We start from the raw sequence: 20,772 nt of genomic DNA, 5'->3' as shown, positions 1-20,772 counted from the left end.
TTATCCTAGACTCTGAACAACATTCGGTAACCATGTATATCTATTATTTATAACCCTAGCGTCATTGAACCTTAAGTGTGTAGACCCTACGGGTTCGGGAACCATGCAGACATGACCAAGACGTTCTCCGGTCAATAACCAACAGCGGGATCTGGATACCCATGTTGGTTCCTACATGTTCCATGATGATCTCATCGAATGAACCATGATGTCGAGGATTTGATCAATCCCGTATACAATTCCCTTTGTCTAGTGGTACGATACTTGCCCAAGATTCGATCGTCGGTATCCCGATACCTTGTTCAATCTCGTTACTGGCAAGTCTCTTTACTCGTTCCGTAACACATCATCCCGTGATCAACTCCTTGGTCACATTGTGCACATTATGATGATGTCCTACCGAGTGGGCCCAGAGATACCTCTCCGTTTACACGGAGTGACAAATCCCAGTCTCGATTCGTGCCAACCCAACAGACACTTTCGGAGATACCCGTAGTGCACCTTTATAGCCACCCAGTTACGTTGTGACGTTTGGCACACCCAAAGTATTCCTACGGTATCCAGGAGTTGCACAATCTCATGGTCTGAGGAAATGATACTTGACATTAGAAAAGCTTTAGCATGCGAACTACACGATCTTGTGCTATGCTTAGGATTGGGTCTTGTCCATCACATCATTCTCCTAATGATGTGATCCCGTCATCAACGACATCCAATGTCCATGGTCAGGAAACCGTAACCATCTATTGATCAACGAGCTAGTCAACTAGAGGCTTACTAGGGACATGGTGTTGTCTATGTATCCACACATGTATCTGAGTTTCCTATCAATACAATTCTAGCATGGATAATAAACGATTATCATGAACAAGGAAATATAATAATAATCAATTTATTATTGCCTCTAGGGCATATTTCCAACAGTCTCCCACTTGCACTAGAGTCAATAATCTAGTTCACATCGCCATGTGATTAACACTCACAGGTCACATCGCCATGTGACCAACATCCAAAGAGTTTACTAGTGTCACTAAACTAGTTCACATCATCATGTGATTAAGACTCAATGAGTTCTGGGTTTGATCATGTTTTGCTTGTGAGAGAGGTTTTAGTCAACGGGTCTGCAACATTCAGATCCGTATGTACTTCGCAAATCTCTAGGTCATATTATAAATGCTGCTTCCACGCTCCACTTGGAGCTATTCCAAATGGTTGCTCCACTATACGTATCCGGTTTGCTACTCAGAGTCATTCGGATAGGTGTTAAAGCTTGCATCGATGTAACCCTTTACGCCGAACTCTTTATCACCTCCATAATCGAGAAATACGTCCTTATTATTCCAAGGACAATTTTGACCGCTATCTGGTGATCCACTCCTGGATCACCTTTGTACCCTCTTGCCAGACATGTGGCAAGGCACACATCAGGTGCGGTACTCAGCATGACATACCGTATAGAGCCTATGACAAAAGCATAGGGGACGACATTCGTCCTTTCTCTTTCTTCTTCCGTGGTCGAGCTTTAAGTCTTAACTTCATACCTTACAACTCAGACAAGAACTCATTCTTTGACTGATCCATCTTGAACACCTTCAAGATCATGTCAAGGTATGTGCTCATTTGAAAGTACCATTAAGCGTTTTGATCTATCCTTGTAGATCTTGATGCTCAACGTTCAAGTAGCTTAATCCAGGCTTTCCATTGAAAAATACTTTTCAAATAAATCTGCATGCTTTCTAGAAATTCTACATCATTTCCGATCAACAACATGTTAACAACACATACTCATCGGAAATTCTATAGTGCTCCCACTCACTTCTTTGGAAATACAAGTTTCTCATAAACTTTGTATACACCCAAAATCTTTGATCATCTCATCAAAGCATACATTCCAACTCCGAGATGCTTACTCCAGTCCTTAGAAGGATTGATGGAGCTTTGCATACTTATTAGCATCTTTTAGGATTGACAAAACCTTCCGGTTGTATCACGTACAACCTTTCCTCAAGAAAATCGTCGAGGAAACAATGTTTTGACATCCTGTCTGCAAGATTTCATAAATAATGCAGTAATCGCTAATGTAATTCCAACAGACTCTTAGCATCGCTACGAGTGAGAAAGTCTCATCATAGTCAACTCCTTGAACTTGTCGGAAAAAAATCTTAACGACAAGTCGAGCTTTCTTAATGGTGATACTTACCATCATTGTCCGTCTTCCTTTTAAAATCCATCTGTACTCAATAGCCTTACGACCATCGAGCCGTTCTGCCAAAGTCTACACTTTGTTTTCATACATGGATCCTCTCTCGGATTTTATGGCCTCGAGCCATTTATCGGAATCCGGGCCCACCATCGCTTCTCCATAGCTCGTAGGTTCATTGTTGTCTAGCAACATGACTTCCAAGACAGGATTACGTACCATTCTGAAGTAGTACGCATCCTTGTCATCCTACGAGGTTTGGGAGTGACTTGATCCGAAGTCTCATGATCAATATCATAAGCTTCCACTTCAATTGGTGTAGGTGCCACAGGAACAACTCTTTGTGCCCTGCTATACACTAGTTGAAGTGACGGTTCAATAACCTCATCAAGTCTCCACCATCCTCCCACTCAATTCCTTCGAGAGAAACTTTTCCTCGAGAAAGGACCCGATTCTAGAAACAATCCCTTATTGCTTTCGGATCTGAGACAGGAGGTATACCCAACTGTTTTGGGTGTCCTATGAAGATGCATTTATCCGCTTTGGGTTCGAGCTTATCAGCCTGAAACTTTTTCACATAAGCGTCGCAGCCCCAAACTTTTAAGAAATGACAGCTTAGGTTTCTCTAAACCATAGTTCATACGGTGTCATCTCATCGGAATTACGTGGTGCCCTATTTAAAGTAAATGTGGTTGTCTCTAATGCCTAACCCATAAACTATCGTGGTAATTCGATAAGAGACATCATGGTATGCATCATATCCAATAGGGTGCAGTTATGATGTTCGGACACACCATCACACTATGGTGTTCCAGGCTGTATTAGTTGTGAAACAATTTCCACAATGTCTTAATTCTGTGCCAAACTCGTAATTCAGATATTCATCTCTATGATCATATCATAGATCTTTTATCCTCTTGTCACGACGATCTTTCAACTTCACCCTGAAATTACTTGAACCTTTCAATAATTCAGACTCATGATTCATCAAGTAAATATACTCAACATCTACTCAAATCATCTGTGAAGTAAGAACATAACGATATCCACTACATGCCTCAGCACTCATTGGACTGCACACATCAAAATGTATTACTTCCAACAAGTTGCTTTCTAGTTCCATTTTACTGAAAACGAGGCTTTCAGTCATCTTGCCCATGTGGTATGATTTGCATGTCTCAAGTGATTCAAAATCAAGTGAGTCCAAACGGTCCATTTGCATGGAGTTTCTTCATGCATATACACCAATAGACATGGTTCGCATGTCTCAAACTTTTCAAAAACGAGTGAGCCCAAAGATCCATCAACATGGAGCTTCTTCATGCGTTTTATACCGATATGACTTACGTGGCAGTGCCACAAGTAGGTGGTACTATCATTACTATCTTATATCTTTTGGCATGAACATGTGTATCACTACGATCGAGATTCAATAAACCATTCATTTTAGGTGCAAGACCATTGAAGGTATTATTCAAATAAACAGAGTAACCATTATTCTCCTTAAATGAATAACCGTATTGCGATAGACATAATCCAATCATGTCTATGCTCAACGCAAACACCAATCTTGATGGTAGAGGGAGCGTACGATATTTGATCAACCTTGGAAATACTTCCAACACATATCGTCATCTCACCTTTTAGCTAGTCTCCGTTTATTCCGTAGCTTTTATTTCGAGTTACTAACACTTAGTAACCGAACCGGTATCTAATACCCTGGTGCTACTAGGAGTACTAGTAAAGTACACATTAACACAATGTATATCCAATATACTTCTACCGACCTTGCCAGCCTTCTCATCTACCAAGTATCTAGGGTAATTCTGCTCCAGTGGCTGTTCCCCTTATTACAGAAGCACTTAGTCTCGGGTTTGGGTTCAACTTTGGGTTTCTTCACTAGAGCAGCAGCTGATTTGCCGTTTCATGAAGTATCCCTTCTTGCCCTTGCCCTTCTTGAAACTAGTGGTTTCACCAACCATCAACAATTGATGCTCCTTCTTGATTTCTACTTTTGTGGTGTCAAACATCGCGAATATCTCAAGGATCATCATATATGTCCCCGATACATTATAGTTCATCACGAAGCTCTAGCAGCTTGGTGGTAATGACTTCGGAGAAACATCACTATCTCATCTGGAAGATCAACTCCCACTCGATTCAAATGATTGTTGTACTCAGACAATCTGAGCACAAGCTCAACAATTGAGCTTTTCTCCTTAGTTTGCAGGCTAAGAAAATCGTCGGAGGTCTCATACCTCTTGACGTGGGCACGAGCCTGAAATCCCAATTTCAGCCCTCGAAACATCTCATATGTTTCGCGACGTTTCAAAACGTCTTCGGTGCCTCAACTCTAAACCGTTTAACTGAACTATCACGTAGTTATCAAAATGTGTATGTCAGATGTTCGCAACATCCACAGACGACGTTCGAGGTTCAGCACACTGAGCGGTGCATTAAGGACATAAGCCTTCTATGAAGCAATGAGGACAATCCTCAGTTTACGGACCTAGTCCGCATAATTGCTACTATCAACTTTCAACTAAATTTTCTCTAGGAACATATCTAAACAGTAGAACTAAAGCGCGAGCTACGACATAATTTGCGAAGACCTTTTGACTATGTTCAGGATAATTAAGTTCATCTTATGAACTCCCACTCAGATAGACATCCCTCTAGTCATCTAAGTGATTACATGATCCGAGTCAACTAGGCCGTGTCCGATCATCACGTGAGACGGACTAGTCATCATCGGTGAACATCTTCATGTTGATCGTATCTACCATACGACTCATGCTCGACCTTTCGGTCTCTTGTGTTCCGAGGCCATGTCTGTACATGCTAGGCTCGTCAAGTCAACCTAAGTGTTTCGCGTGTGTAAATCTGTCTTACACCCGTTGTATGTGAACGTTAGAATCTATCACACCCGATCATCACGTGGTGCTTCGAAACAACGAACTGTCGCAACGGTGCACAGTTAGGGGGAACACTTTCTTGAAATTATTATGAGGGATCATCTTATTTACTACCGTCGTTCTAAGTAAACAAGATGCAAAAACATGATAAACATCACATGCAATCAAATAATAGTGACATGATATGGCCAATATCATATAGCTCCTTTGATCTCCATCTTGGGGCTCCATGATCATCTTGTCACCGGCATGACACCATGATCTCCATCATCATGATCTCCATCATCGTGTCTCCATGAAGTTGCTCGCCAACTATTACTTCTGCTACTATGGCTACCGGTTAGCAATAAAGTAAAGTAATTACATGGCGTTGTTCAATGACACGCAGGTCATACAATAAATAAAGACAACTCCTATGGCTCCTGCCGGTTGTCATACTCATCGACATGCAAGTCGTGATTCCTATTACAAGAACATGATCAATCTCATACATCACATATATCATTCATCACATCCTTTTGGCCATATCACATCACATGGCATACCCTGCAAAAACAAGTTAGACGTCCTCTAATTGTTGTTTGCTTGTTTTACGTGGCTGCTATGGGTTTCTAGCAAGAACGTTTCTTACCTACGCAAAACCACAACGTGATATGCCAATTGCTATTTACCCTTCATAAGGACCCTTTTCATCGAATCCGTTCCGACTAAAGTGGGAGAGACAGACACCCGCTAGCCACCTTATGCAACTAGTGCATGTCAGTCGGTGGAACCAGTCTCACGTAAGAGTACGTGTAAGGTCGGTCCGGGCCGCTTCATCCCACAATACCGTCGAAACAAGATTGGACTAGTAACGGTAAGCATATTGAACAAAATCAACGCCCACAACTACTTTGTGTTCTACTCGTGCATAGAATCTACGCAATAGACCTAGCTCATGATGCCACTGTTGGGGAACGTAGCAGAAATTCAAAATTTTCCTACGTGTCACCAAGATCTATCTATGGAGAAACCAGCAACGAGGGGAAGGAGAGTGCATCTACATACCCTTGTAGATCGCTAAGCGGAAGCGTTCAAGAGAACGGGGTTGAAGGAGTCGTACTCGTCGTGATCCAAATCACCGGAGATCCTAGTGCCGAACGGACGGCACCTCCGCGTTCAACACACGTACAGCCCGGTGACGTCTCCCATGCCTTGATCCAGCAAGGAGAGAGGGAGAGGTTGAGGAAGACTCCATCCAGCAGTAGCACAATGGCGTGGTGGTGGTGGAGGAGCGTGGTACTCCAGCAGGGCTTCGCCAAGCACCGCAAGAGACGAGGAGGGAGAGGGGTAGGGCTGCGCCAAGAAGGAGAGGAACTCGTGTGTTTTGGGCAGCCCAAACCTCAAGTATATATAGGGGGAGGGGAGGGGCTGCGCCCCCACCTAGGGTTCCCTCCCTAGGGGTGGCGGCAGCCCCCAGATCCCATCTGGGTGGCGGCCACAAGGGGGAGAGGGGGAGGCACACCTGGGGTGGGCCTTAGGGCCCATCTGCCCTAGGGTTTGCCCCCCTTCCCTCTTGGAGGCGCCTTGGGCCTTGGTGGGGGGTGCACCAGCCCACCTGGGGCTGGTCCCCTCCCACACTTGGCCCATGCAGCCCTCCGGGGCTGGTGGCCCCACTTGGTGGACCCCCAGACCCCTCCGGTGGTCCCGGTACACTACCGGTAAAACCCGAAACTTTTCCGGTGACCAAAACAGGACTTCCCATATATAAATCTTTACCTCCGGACCATTCCGGAACTCCTCGTGACGTCCGGGATATCATCCGGGACTCCGAAAAACATTCGGTAACCACGTATATCTATTCCTTATAACCCTAGCGTCATCGAACCTTAAGTGTGTAGACCCTACGGGTTCGGGAACCATGCAGACATGACCGAGATGTTCTCCGGTCAATAACCAACAGCGGGATCTGGATACCCATGTTGGTTCCTACATGTTCCACGATGATCTCATCGGATGAACCACGATGTCGAGGATTCGATCAATCCCGTATACAATTCCCTTTGTCTAGCGGTACGATACTTGCCCGAGATTCGATCGTCGGTATCCCGATACCTTGTTCAATCTCGTTACTGGCAAGTCTCTTTACTCGTTCCGTAACACATCATCCCGTGATCAACTCCTTGGTCACATTGTGCACATTATGATGATGTCCTACCGAGTGGGCCCAGAGATACCTCTCCGTTTACACGGAGTGACAAATCCCAGTCTCGATTCGTGCCAACCCAACAGACACTTTCGGAGATACCCGTAGTGCACCTTTATAGCCACCCAGTTACGTTGTGACGTTTGGCACACCCAAAGTATTCCTACGGTATCCGGGAGTTGCACAATCTCATGGTCTGAGGAAATGATACTTGACATTAGAAAAGCTTTAGCATGCGAACTACACGATCTTGTGCTATGCTTAGGATTGGGTCTTGTCCATCACATCATTCTCCTAATGATGTGATCCCGTCATCAACGACATCCAATGTCCATGGTCAGGAAACCGTAACCATCTATTGATCAACGAGCTAGTCAACTAGAGGCTTACTAGGGACATGGTGTTGTCTATGTATCCACACATGTATCTGAGTTTCCTATCAATACAATTCTAGCATGGATAATAAAGGATTATCATGAACAAGGAAATATAATAATCAATTTATTATTGCCTCTAGGGCATATTTCCAACATCATGCCCAACACATGTGTTATACTTCCGCATGTACCTTTTATTTCACCATTATATGCATCGATATGACTTAAGTTTTGGCCAAGCTGGGTTGCCTGGCTCCTGTGCTTACCCCTACTTTCCCGATTATTCGGCTAGGCGGTAAAGTGAGCACCTCTGCGATTGTTATTGCCGGATCAGCCGGATGTGTACCTCAGACTGGGTGAAGCCGAAAGCTAGCGTTCTTAAGGAAATATTCGGTCGGTGACCTAAAAGATGATCTTTTCACTTATTTATTTATGCGCCCCCAGGGAAAGGAACCCCTAGCGTTCTTAAGGGAATATGCGGTCGTTTTTTTCGCAGAATGGGCATGCACTTTAGGGCATACCTCCCAGGGAAAGGAACCCCTAACGGAACTATTCTCCCTGGAAGGTGTTTCTTACTAACCATGTAACATAACATAACTAGTCGGGCACTTGTCTGTTCACGCACTAATGACCCCTACGCCTGGTCTCCATGCATTCCCCTGTTCTTATATAAACGCATGGAAATTCAGACACACTCCGGACCTTCAGGTCCCGAGGCTAAAGCGAAAAGGTTGGCCATGACAAACGATCTACAATCCGGCTAGAAGGCATTATAAATGTCAATTATATTACATAGTCATTCTGACTGATTGTATTCCTCGTCAATACCATCTAACAGGTTGTCTAATTTACAGTCCTGCTGGGAATACTTTGCGGCCAATTCTACTTGGCCGTATACTAAGCTTATAGGGATCTCCTTCCCATCGGGCCCCACAGGACCAACCTCAGCCATGTGGTTGGGGTCAGCCTTTGTGTACCGCGTCTTCACCATGGCCCAGGCCTCCCTAGCGCCTTGACGGACCAACCTCGGCCATGTGGTTGGGGTCAGCCTTTGTGTACCGCGTCTTCACCATGGCCCAGGCCTCCCTAGCGCCTTGACGGCAGGCCGATATCTTCCACAATTGGAAGCGCTGCCATGCTCCCTTTAGCTTCTCCGCAAGCTCTCCAAGACCTTCGGGCATGGAGATGGATGGCCACAAGGCCTGGGCGACGCCTTGCATCGCCTGCCGAACTCGCTCGAGCAGTTGCGAGAGCTCGGGAAGAAGGTCACCCGTAGAACCGGGCATCTCCTCTGCAGGATGACCTGTTAGCACACCTACAAACATTACTCTGTTAGTCGACTTCCCCCCAAACTTTTTTTCAAAGGTTCGTTCAAGCACTTACAAAATATGCCGCGCCGAAGCCGCTGATTCTCCTTAACGGAGTCTGACAGCTGGGCACGAACATCTTTCAGGTCGACGCCCAGCTTGGTGTTGGTATCTTGGAGATCGTTCTTCTCCCGCCTCACCTTTGTCAGCACCTTCTCACCAGCCTTCAACTGGCGTAGGAGTTGTTGCCTTTCCGGACTCAATCCGGCGCCATCTGCAATTTCATTTGTCAGATTCGCACCCATGTCGTGCTTCGCAAAATACTTATCTTTTGAAGTGTATATTACCAGAGGGGGTCTCCTTGGGCTCCCCTGTCGCGGCTAGTGCGGCCTCAAGTTGGGCTTTGCACTCTTCCAGCTCCTGGGACAGTAGGGAATTCTTTTCTGTAAGAACCTGCATAACAAATGATCCTTAAATCGGTTATTCTAACTGTTTCAAGTCTCGGGGGCTACTGGTATATATATATATATATATATATATATATATATATATATATACATATATAATTACCAAAATTTTCTTACCCGTATGTCTTTTACATATTGCTCTATGGCTCTGGCTAGACCATTTTGAGAGGCACAGAGGTATGCATCTCCCGAATTAAAGGCATCTAATGCCTCTCGGGAGAAACAAGCGTCACGAAGAATTGTCCGGCGACGCTTGTGGTTCATGGCACTCTCCACCTCAGAGTTGGTGGCAGACAACCTGTCCACATCCTCCGTCGAAGGAGCGTCCGGTGCGCGCCTTGTGTTCGCCTCCGGACCAGGCTTTGGAGCCTGGCTGGTGGAGGCGCGATTGGCAGCCTCTCTGGATATAGTCCGGCGAGGTCTCTTTATCCTAAAGAGAGCACGAGTGTTAATATGCCTTGAAGGTATGACACCTGGGATAAGGGGGCGCGCCATACCTTTGCGCTGATGCCTCGGTCCGGACTGCACCTCTTTTCTGCCCACGGGGCCCTGCGGCCCCTCATTGGCTTGTCGCCACAGGTTCGGCCTCCCGTCTCAAAAACCTCCCCTGCAAAGCTCGGTTGTAATCAGGAAACTGAAAACACGAGAGGGCGGACCCCTATTTGGGGTACTGGGACTTTGATCTCAGTTACCTGGGAGGCCGGGATTAGCCCTAGATAATCGGCCGTAATGGCCACCAAGGCGTTGTCCTTGCTCAATTAATGGAACACTCCATCAATCAGCTCCACAGATAAGTCCGGATCCTCTTGAGAGGCCGGGTCGAGGGACCGTCCTGGGTCCTCGGATTGTGGAGGAGGGCCGTTTATTTCTTTAACAGCCTGGCGCAGTTCATGCGTTGAAGTTGTTAGACTGAATATTTAACAATGGGAATATAAAACGGATGGGCAAGTAAATGTGTCCACTTACCCAGCTTGGGGGATTGTACATAGAAAATCCACCCTGTGGGTCGACGCGGAGAAATTCCTCCTCTTCTCCCTTGTACAAAGCGGACAAGGTCTTTGTTAGAGCCGCAGCCGAATCCGGCCCCTTACGGCCGTAGCGGGTGGCATCGTCCTCCTCGTTGAAGTCCCACATTGGGTGGCCTCTATACTGTAGCGGCTGCACCCCTCGCATGATGCATGCGGCCATGACCTTGATCATGGTTAGTCCGGAATGAGCTAACAATCTTATCCGGCCCATCAGGTAACGAACGTCCTTGTCACTTTTCCTCTGAGGGCTCCGTGGATGCCAACTTAGGCACTTCTTTAGTGGAGCACTGTCGAACTCAGGGAGGCCGATCCGGATAGGATCCGGCAGCGGGACGTCCTCTATGTAAAACCATTCCGAAGGCCAGTCCTCGGACGCCTTCTTTGGGGTTCCGGATAGATATCCGGTCCCGGCGATGCACCACACTTTGGCTCCGCCCACTTGATATATTGACCCCTTCCGAGAATGGGGCACAAGGCAGAATAGCTCTTTCCAAAGCCCGAAATGAGCCTCAATACCCAAAAACAGCTCGCAGAGGGCTACGAAGCCCGCGATATGCAATACGGAGGCAGGCGTAAGATTGTGTAGCTGGAGGCCATAGAACTCCAGGAGCCCCCGGAGAAACGGATGGATTGAAAATCCGAGCCCTCTTATTAAATAAGGGACAAGGCATACTCGCTCTCCTTTGGAAGGATTAGGGGCACTCTCCGCTTGCTCTCCGCCATTATAGATGGCAAGACCGGCTCGAACCGGGACCATATAGGCCGGGGGGAGAAATCCCTTGGTCTGGAGCGTCACTAGCTCGCTATGCGGGATGGAGTATCCCTCCTAATATCCAGGCTGAGGGCTGGAAGGGCGAAAGGAGGAGTTGCGACGGCTGGCCATGGTGGAATGGACCTTTGTCGGATGCGCTCTGATGAACACTCGCGAAGGGGAGAAGGTGTGGTTTGGATCTAAATCCTCGTCCCCTTAAATGGGTGGTTCATTTACGCGGCTAGGGGTGTGGATGTAAAAACACTCAGACTTTTCATATTCGTTTGACACGTGGGAGATGGCCATTATTGGGCGTAGAAGCCAAGGAGCGCAACATTTACAAGAAACTGGACTTTATTCAACAGGTACACGGAATTTGGAGGAGAACCCGCCTTGCAATGCCGAAGACAATCTGCGCGCCGGACTCATCGTCATTGAAGCCTGGTTCGGGGGCTACTGAGGGAGTCCTGGATTAGGGGGTGTCCGGATGGCCGGACTATACCTTCAGCCGGACTCCTGGACTATGAAGATACAAGATTGAAGACTTTGTCCCGTGTCCGGAAGGGACTTTCCTTGGCGTGGAAGGCAAGCTTGGCGATACGGATATGTAGATCTCCTACCATTGTAACCGACTTTGTGTAACCCTAACCCTCTCCGGTGTCTATATAAACTGGAGGGTTTTAGTCCGTAGGACAATATACAGAACAACAATCATACCATAGGCTAGCTTCTAGGGTTTAGCCTCTCCGATCTCGTGGTAGATCTACTCTTGTACTACCCATATCATCAATATTAATCAAGCAGGACGTAGGGTTTTACCTCCATCAAGAGGGCCCGAACCTGGGTAAAACTTCGTGTCCCTTGCCTCCTGTTACCATCCGGCCTAGACGCACAGTTCGGGACCCCCTACCCGAGATCTGACAGTTTTGACACCGACACTCGCCGTCAACATCACCAGGGTCATCTCGTATGATCTTATACCGCAATGCACCGCATACCGGGCATGCGTTCAGATCCTTGTATGCACCGCGGTAGAGGATGCAGTCATTAGGGCATGCATGTATCTTCTCCACCTCCAATCCTAGAGGGCATACGACCTTCTTTGCTGCGTATGTACTGTCGGGCAATTCGTTATCCTTTGGAAGCTTCTTCTTCAATATTTTCAATAGCTTCTCAAATCCTTTGTCAGCCACAACATTCTCTGTCTTCCACTACAATAATTCCAGTACGGTAGCAAGCTTTGTGTTGCCATCTTCGCAATTGGGGTACAACCCTTTTTTGTGATCCTCTAACATGCGATCGAACTTCAGCTTCTCCTTTTGACTTTCGCATTGCGTCCTTGCATCGACAATGACCCGGTGGAGATCATCATCATCGGGCACATCGTTTGGTTCCTCTTGATCTTCAGCAGCTTCACCCGTTGCAGCATCATTGGGCACATCGTCTGGTTCCTCTTCATCTTCACCAGCTCCCCCCGTTGCAGCATCACCGTATTCAGGGGGCACATAGTTGTCGTCGTACTCTTCTTCTTCGCCGTCTTCCATCATAACCCCTATTTCTCCGTGCCTCGTCCAAACATTATAGTGTGGCATGAAACCCTTGTAAAGCAGGTGGGAGTGAAGGATTTTCCGGTTAGAGTAAGACCTTGTATTCCCACATTTAGTGCATGGACAACACATAAAACCATTCTGCTTGTTTGCCTCAGCTGCATCGAGAAACTCATGCACGCCCTTAATATACTCGGAGATGTGTTTGTCACCGTACATCCATTGCCGGTTCATCTGCGTGCATTATATATAATTAAGTGTCCAAATTAATAGAAGTTCATCATCACATTAAAACCAAAGTGCATACATAGTTCTCATCTAACAACATATAGCTCTCCAGAGCATCTAATTAATTAAACATACATTGAAACTATGTAAAACATTTCAATGCGAAAACAAATGCAATCATAATCGCAACCAAGGTAACAATTGATCCAACGACATAATGATACCAAGCCTCAGTATGAATGGCATATTTTCTAATCTTTCTAATCTTCAAGCGCATTGCATCCATCTTGATCTTGTGATCATCGACGACATCCGCAACATGCAACTCCAATATCATCTTCTCCTCCTCAATTTTTTTTATTTTTTCCTTTAACAAATTGTTTTCTTCTTCAACTAAATTTAACCTCTCGATAATAGGGTCGGTTGGCATTTCCGATTCACATACATCCTACATAAATAAAATCTATGTCACGTTGGTCGGCATAATTTTCATGAACAATAAATGAACTAATAGTTATAAAGATAATATATATACCACATCCGAATCATAGACAGGACGAGGGCCGACGGGGGCGGATACCAAAACCATCGCACTATATAAGATGCAATAATAAAAGTAAGAAAATAATACAAGTATCTATGTAAACATACAAGTAAGAATATTTTTCCTTTCAGAAAGAAGATAAGAACAAGAGGCTCACCACGGTGGTGCCGGCGATGAGCTCGGCGCGGGTGATCGACGGCGGTGAAGACAGGGACGGGGCGTGACGGACCGCTAAACCTAGACAAATATTGAGGAAAATGGAGTTTGGAGGTCGAGCTTGGAGAGGAGAAAGCTTAAGTAGTGTGGCTCGGGCATTCCATCAAACACCTTGTGTGCATAGGAGGTGAGCTAGAGCACCACCAAGCCCTCTCCCCCTCAGCCAGAAAAAAACAGAGCAATGTGCCCTGCTCTTACGCGAGGGGGTATATATAGGCACCTCATTGGTCCCGGTTGGTGGCATGAACCGGGACTAAAGGGGAGCCTTTGGTCCCGGTTCAAGCCACCAACCAGGACCAATGGTGGTGGGCCAGGAGCGAGGCCCATTGGTCCCGGTTCGTCCCACCAACCGGGACCAAAAGGTCCAGACGAACCGGGACCAATGGCCCACGTGGCCCGGCCGCCCCCCGGGCTCACGAACCGGGTCCAATGCCCTCATTGGTCCCGGTTCTGGACTGAACCGGGACTAATGGGCTGACCCGGCCTGGACCAAAGCCCTGTTTTCTACTAGTGGTGGTCCCCTCTCCCAATGCCTAGAAATGCATTTAATGGCTTAAATAGAGTAAATCAATCCCCAAAAATGCCAAACTTTGACATGGAACATGTAACGGTGTATGTAGAGTGTAGGAAAAATTTAAAGGCCAACCGATGAAGCAATCATCACTTCACCTTCAAACTTAATTCGTTCTATCTTGAAACCTAGATTCTTTCTGAGATATGGTACGGTTTCTAAGCAGTGTACATCAAAACTTTGGACGAGGATCCCCTTGGTGGCCTAGCCTACCTTTGAGTCACTGACACATGGGTCCCACAGAGCATGAGCCCCACTTGTCAGTGACTCAAAGGCAGGGTATGGCAGGGATTGCAAACTCAGAGGATCCACGTCCCATAACTTTAGCCAAACCTTCTCAGATTTTTAGCACAACCTCTAGGGATTATATAATGACACCCTGCAAATTTTTATGTTTTCTAGACTTGGTTTGCGCTTTTCATAAAAAACAATAATCTCCATGTTTGGGGTCAAGTCTTGGCACCTTGATGTTTGGAATTCCACATATTTTTTGCATGGATAAGGCCTAAACATAGACAAAGAATCTATCTACGTCCATACTCCCACGCACTGTTGTTGGCATGCACGGGTATCCAAAATAAGTAGAATTATGTATTCCCACCACAATGTCACCAACTCACCATCTTTAAGAACCGTTTTCGATAGCAAAACACTTATCTAAAATAAATTTGTTACCACAAACACTATGTTTCCCAAGTAACCGCTCCAAGAAATCTCTTATGCACACACTTCTAAGGGATTGTAGGAGTACTCGATACAATAGGAGCCAAAAACAACCAATAAGGCTTTAACAAACATCAATTCAACCGCAACTGCAACAGATTAAATTTATAGCAGAAGAATTTATCAGTAGCAAAACATTTCAATTTCAGCAAGACTTTCAGTACTACTAGTAATTTATAAGTGCGGGAAATTGCCATATCTCACATCTGAAGGACAGGCTTTGCACCAAGATGCTAATAGTTTGATTGCAGTAAATTAAGAGGACTTTGAAGAGACTAATTATAAATAGGCAAGTCCTCGATGAGATCTAATCAGGTCTTCCCATCTTTTATTACGACTACACCTTGACACGCCACATGCATCTAGTATATATAGGTGGTGTTTGGTTCTCTAGTCCTAGGACTTTTTCTAGTCCCTAGGACTTTTTGAAAAAGACTCACCCTGTTTGGTTTGCTAGGGACTTTTTCTAGTCCCAACACAAAAAAGTCCCTGGAACCAAATACCCGCATATTGTACTCGTCAACTTAATCTCGGGATGTGGATCCAATTAATGTGCTGATTAGATTTTGGTGTCAAGGATCAGATCGAATCAAGATGCTGTCAGTTTGATTGCAGTAAATTAGAAGTACCTTGAAGAGACTAGTTATGAATAAGCAAGTCATAAACTTAATCTCCCAAGGATCAGTTACGACATCAAGATGCTAACAGTTCGATGGGATCTCATAAGGTCTTCCTTCTTTTATTATGGTTCAGCTCGACATGCCACATAAATGTTCATCAGAGACAATGACGATGACAATGACAGTGACCATTACAGATGTCTAAACTTAATCTCTGTGATGAACACAACGACACGCAAATATAATATTCCTTGACAGGGAATGACGTGGCCTGTTATGCTGGCGTCAAACAGAAAACAAAGCTGGCTTGTAACGACCTAGAGTCCTAGACTATGACAAGAAAATAAAGCTGATAACTAGTAAATACGCCCATGTGTTGCTAATATCCATCTGCAGACGTTGCTAAAGTAGATAATACTCCATCCTATAATGTAAGACATTATTTGACACTCCCTCCGTCCCATAATGTAAGACATTGTTTGACATTCCCTCCGTCCTATAATGTAAGACATTGTTTGGCACTCCCTCCGTCCAATAATGTAAGACATTGTTTGGCACTCCCATAAGGTAGTGTCAAAAAACATCTTACATTATGGGATGGAGGGAGTAATACATTGGTTAGTTTTTACACATGCTACAGCCTGCAGGCCAGAAATCGAGCAAACTCATCACTGTCAGTGACATCAATGAGAAACCAATTAGGTTCATTTGGCATTTCTTCTGAGCCGATTGATGCCCTGCATCTGCTATATTTTGTGGTCAATTCAATCCTGGATTAAACCTTCCATTCAAGAGAATCACCTGCCAAACTTTAGTTAGCCAGATCCTATTAAACACAGACATGAGCATATAAATTTATACAGATAAATCATGCAGCAACTCAATCTCATAAGTACTCTAGAAAATACATTTGGTTCCCCCCTTGTCCTTAAGGCACAATAAATATCCCATATATACTCGTGTGCGAACATGAATAGAAATTCAAAAAGCTAGAAACTCGTGGAGAGACTATCAATTCAGTGCTCGACTCCTAGGCCTAATAAATTTGCTTAATGCTGGAAGGCAGAATGATTAGATATACCATGAAGATAATCAGTGATATTTAGCCTGTATTAAGAAGCAATAGAAGAGATAAAGGATTGCGTGCTGCCGCTAGAGATGATGCAGACTACACCTGCTGGTTCTTCTCTAGTCCGTATGATGCAGAGTCTGGTCATGAGCAGTTCTGGTAGATAGACATCTACAATGCACATTTTTCTTGATCAGACATTTAAGGATTAATCCGATTTATTTGCATTAATCGAATTTGGACTGGAGAATGGAACAGGATTTAAGAATAACGAGTTACTTGCCTGGTAACAAGTGTTGGGCAACATATTCGAACCATATATGGAAGGTGAACCGTGGTGCCATAAGCCTACTACAGTTCACAATAGTGCAGGGGAAGTCAACTGTAGTGCCATCTGCCATAGTTTCTCCACTCCAACTACGGCGGCTGCCCGATCTGATTCAAACTAATGTCGATGCAGCTCCTCCACTTTGTTGTGGACTGAAGTGTGGTTGGGGCATGGAAGCTGAGGAGATTTAAAGGATCACCTCTTCAGCTGCACCTACCAACATGAATTTCAAAACATAAGACAACTGGAAATAGGATAACCACAAAACAAATTGATCATGTAGTTGCTGAAGTTCCAATCGGATTACCTATCTAAGATTATAAATGTGATCAGGTAAAAAAAACAGGAAACATATTTTATCTCTCTAGGATTCAGAGGAAACCAGAAGCTGAAAACTTACTCGGGATTCTTGAGAAAAAACAAGCTAGGAACTAATGCTTGCTCACATGCTCGTAATTGCATCGGTTCCCATCGACACTGATGACTTTGTTGATTTTGAGGACTAAAAAAGCAAGCAATAGCTAGCATTTAAAGTGGCTAGTCATGCATTTCTTCACTACTCACAGCAAAACCCTAGCATTTAAATGCTAGCCATGCACTTTTCCTGCTTGATTAGTATATATCCCGCACCTAATTCATGCTCGACTCTTAGCATCTATCTAGACTTCCAATTAGTGTAATTCCAATTATTTTCAACTTTAGAAAAGTTGGGATACAAAAAAAAATCTAAGTCTACGTCATGGCTATCCTAAGGATTACAAACTACAAACATACAGAAGAACATATCACATCCTAATTAAATGCTAGCCAGTAGAACAAAAAATTGCCGCAAATACAACAACAGCAGCAGCAACAACAACAAAGCCTTTTGTCCCAAACAAGTTGGGGTAGGCTAGAGGTGAAACCCATAAGATCTCGCGACCAACTCATGGTTCTGGCACATGGATAGCAAGTTTCCACATACCCCTGTCCATGGCTAGTTCTTTGGTGACCAGCTCTTAATTTTATTTCACACAAATAAAGCATTACAAACTACTGAAAATGGTAACTATGGTTATAAATGACACTATGATCTAGTAAGGTTACAGCATGGGCACAACTGCAGATGTAACAATGGCTTAATTGACAAGGCCATCTACAAAAAAAAAAGCAGGAAATGGCATCCAAGAAGCCACAATGGCTTACCTTGGTACATGAAGGATGACACTAGATCACAAAGTTACATCACTGAATGGCATCCAAGACTAACCATTTCATTCCTAAGAAAAATGAAAAGACAATCAAACATATCAGGGAAGATTAAATGTGAACTTGAGTAACCACAACTGAGCCTTGCAAAGATTTTAAAAAAGAAAATAATTGTGTGCACACATGAATACATGCTAAGTAAAGCAATATTTGAAATCAGAATGTTAACAAGTTACTAGGCAAATTTTCTGAAGACCTCATTCGATTGCACATGGCCAGATTAGATCAATGGTCGCCTTCAGTAATAGTGTGGCAGCAGAATTTTAACTTGCGAAATAAAATCCACTGCATGGTGAGAAAATGTAGCAAACGAAGCCTCAAACCGACTGAAAGTTTACTACAGTACATGGACTTCAAATCATAACTACATAATTACCAGGCATCGTTAACAATTTGGCAGAACATGAGAAAATGTCAAGACAAGGATCACTATTGGTTTAAAGTCCACTAGGAAACACATGCAACAAAGAAATACAGAAACGCATGTCATCTCGCGGAGAACTCAACCACAGAAATTTCCAGTCTTCTGTAAAGAACTTGCGCAATCAAATACAGAAAATGGAAGCTCAGTTTACCTACTTAAAATCAGTAGATATGGGAGGAAACTTTTCTACAAAGTAATCTTGCAAAATAAGCTCAAGCGGCCAATACTGCATCATGACTTGGATGGTTTTCCGAATCCAGAATTAAGGGATTCTAATGCATCTGAAATGGTAGAATATACAGTTGAATTAGTTCACTCTTACCCACGTCATTAACACATATTAGAAAGGAAGACTACAAAACCTAGACGAGAATGGAGAAACTACATAAATAAAGATATACCGAGTAGTTTCATTCTCTGACACGAGATCTGCAGGATAGTTTCAATGCTATGTTTGTCATGAGGTTTCTAACTATGATTGACAAACAAAAACAGAGGATGGGCACGCATGAGTTTTTTGTGAGTTGCGCAGAAAACTGGCCTTAAAGATAATAACGGAGAGTATCCTTACATAACTGATTTATATTCCAGTTTTTCCTCGCCAACTAGGCAGCTTGGCCATAAACTACGGAATTAACAAAATAAATGAAAAGATGTATTTTATACAGTTATGGAACCAGGACCTAAAGAAACGACCAATTCACAGAGCTAGGGTGTTTACAAGAGCAAGTACAATACTAACAAAATTAATTCATCTCTAATCTCTAGAATACAGTACTTTCGGCTTCACTAACCCGTTATTCTAAATTAATAGCAATGCCTAGAAAGAGAATACTAAACACAGGAGCATCAAAATCGGCCAGTCATGCAATACTACCTACCAGATCCTTCACATAGTTCTACAGGAACCTGGTTGCGATCGTGCGGGTTCGTTGTTTATGGCAGTGACTACACATCGACGCGACACTTGCACACTGAACAATCACATTATGATGCATACCCTACTCCAAAATCCTATATCTCTCCGCCGCTCTTAATGGTCAAATATATTTGTTGTGTGTTTAGCACGACATCTCGCTACTCCTCTCGTACAAATGAGGAAAGTATGCACACCTGACAATTCAGGAGCAAATTCGTCCGGAAAACGGTTTGCTTGAACGACGTTAGGGTGGGGCCGAGCCTCACCTGCTTGAACGACGGAGACGGCAGCGGCCAGCTCCGGCGTCCCGACGAAGGACGGGGACCTCGAGACGCGGGGCACCAAGCACGGATGCCCGAATCCTAGGTCCCGGCAACGAGAGCTCGGGCGCGGCTGGGATAGGGTTTCAGGGGAGAGGCGGCGAACACATGGCTGAGCTCGTGTTCCAGGGAGGCGCCGACTTCAATGGGGGGATGAGCAGAGTCAGTGGGCAGTCGAAGACTCAGACTGGAGGGAGCATAGGAGTGGCCGGCGGCGCCAACCCCGGTGGCGGCGCCGGCGCCGGCGCCGGCGGCGAGTGGGAAGGCCGAAGGCGTCGTCGGGGCTCGGGAAGGAGAGGAGGCAACGCACAGGGACGAAGTAAATGGGCTGGCCCATTTGCGGGACGAGAAAACCACCGGGCGAATAGTACCGTACCGGAAGTTTAATCAGATCAGTTTATTAGGCCGAATTATGCCAACTGCATCGCCAACACGGGGATTATGCACGGCTGTTAGCTGCGAAAGATGCCAAAGCGCACAAATAAAAGAGGTCGCCGAGCCTAACCCGTGACCCAGCATCGAAAAGTACACACGGACGAAAAGATGGCCTCCGAACCCATCCGTGACCCTGCACCGATAAGTGCGCATGGATCAGAACAAATGCAGTCAAAAGATCCCCTATGAGGGCATAGTCATAAAAAAAATAAGCGCAACTGCATCTCCCGGGTTGGCACATGCTATACATTAGCACTGGGCTTTTTGTTCAAATTCATTTTTAAGGCTGTTTAAAAATTCAAAAAGGCTTTTCTATCTATTTACTTTTAGTTTTTCTATTTTCATAAATT

Source organism: Triticum aestivum, chromosome 3A, assembly GCF_018294505.1.
Source record: "Triticum aestivum cultivar Chinese Spring chromosome 3A, IWGSC CS RefSeq v2.1, whole genome shotgun sequence".
NCBI lineage: Eukaryota > Viridiplantae > Streptophyta > Magnoliopsida > Poales > Poaceae > Triticum > Triticum aestivum.
This window is presented reverse-complemented; position numbering follows the sequence as displayed.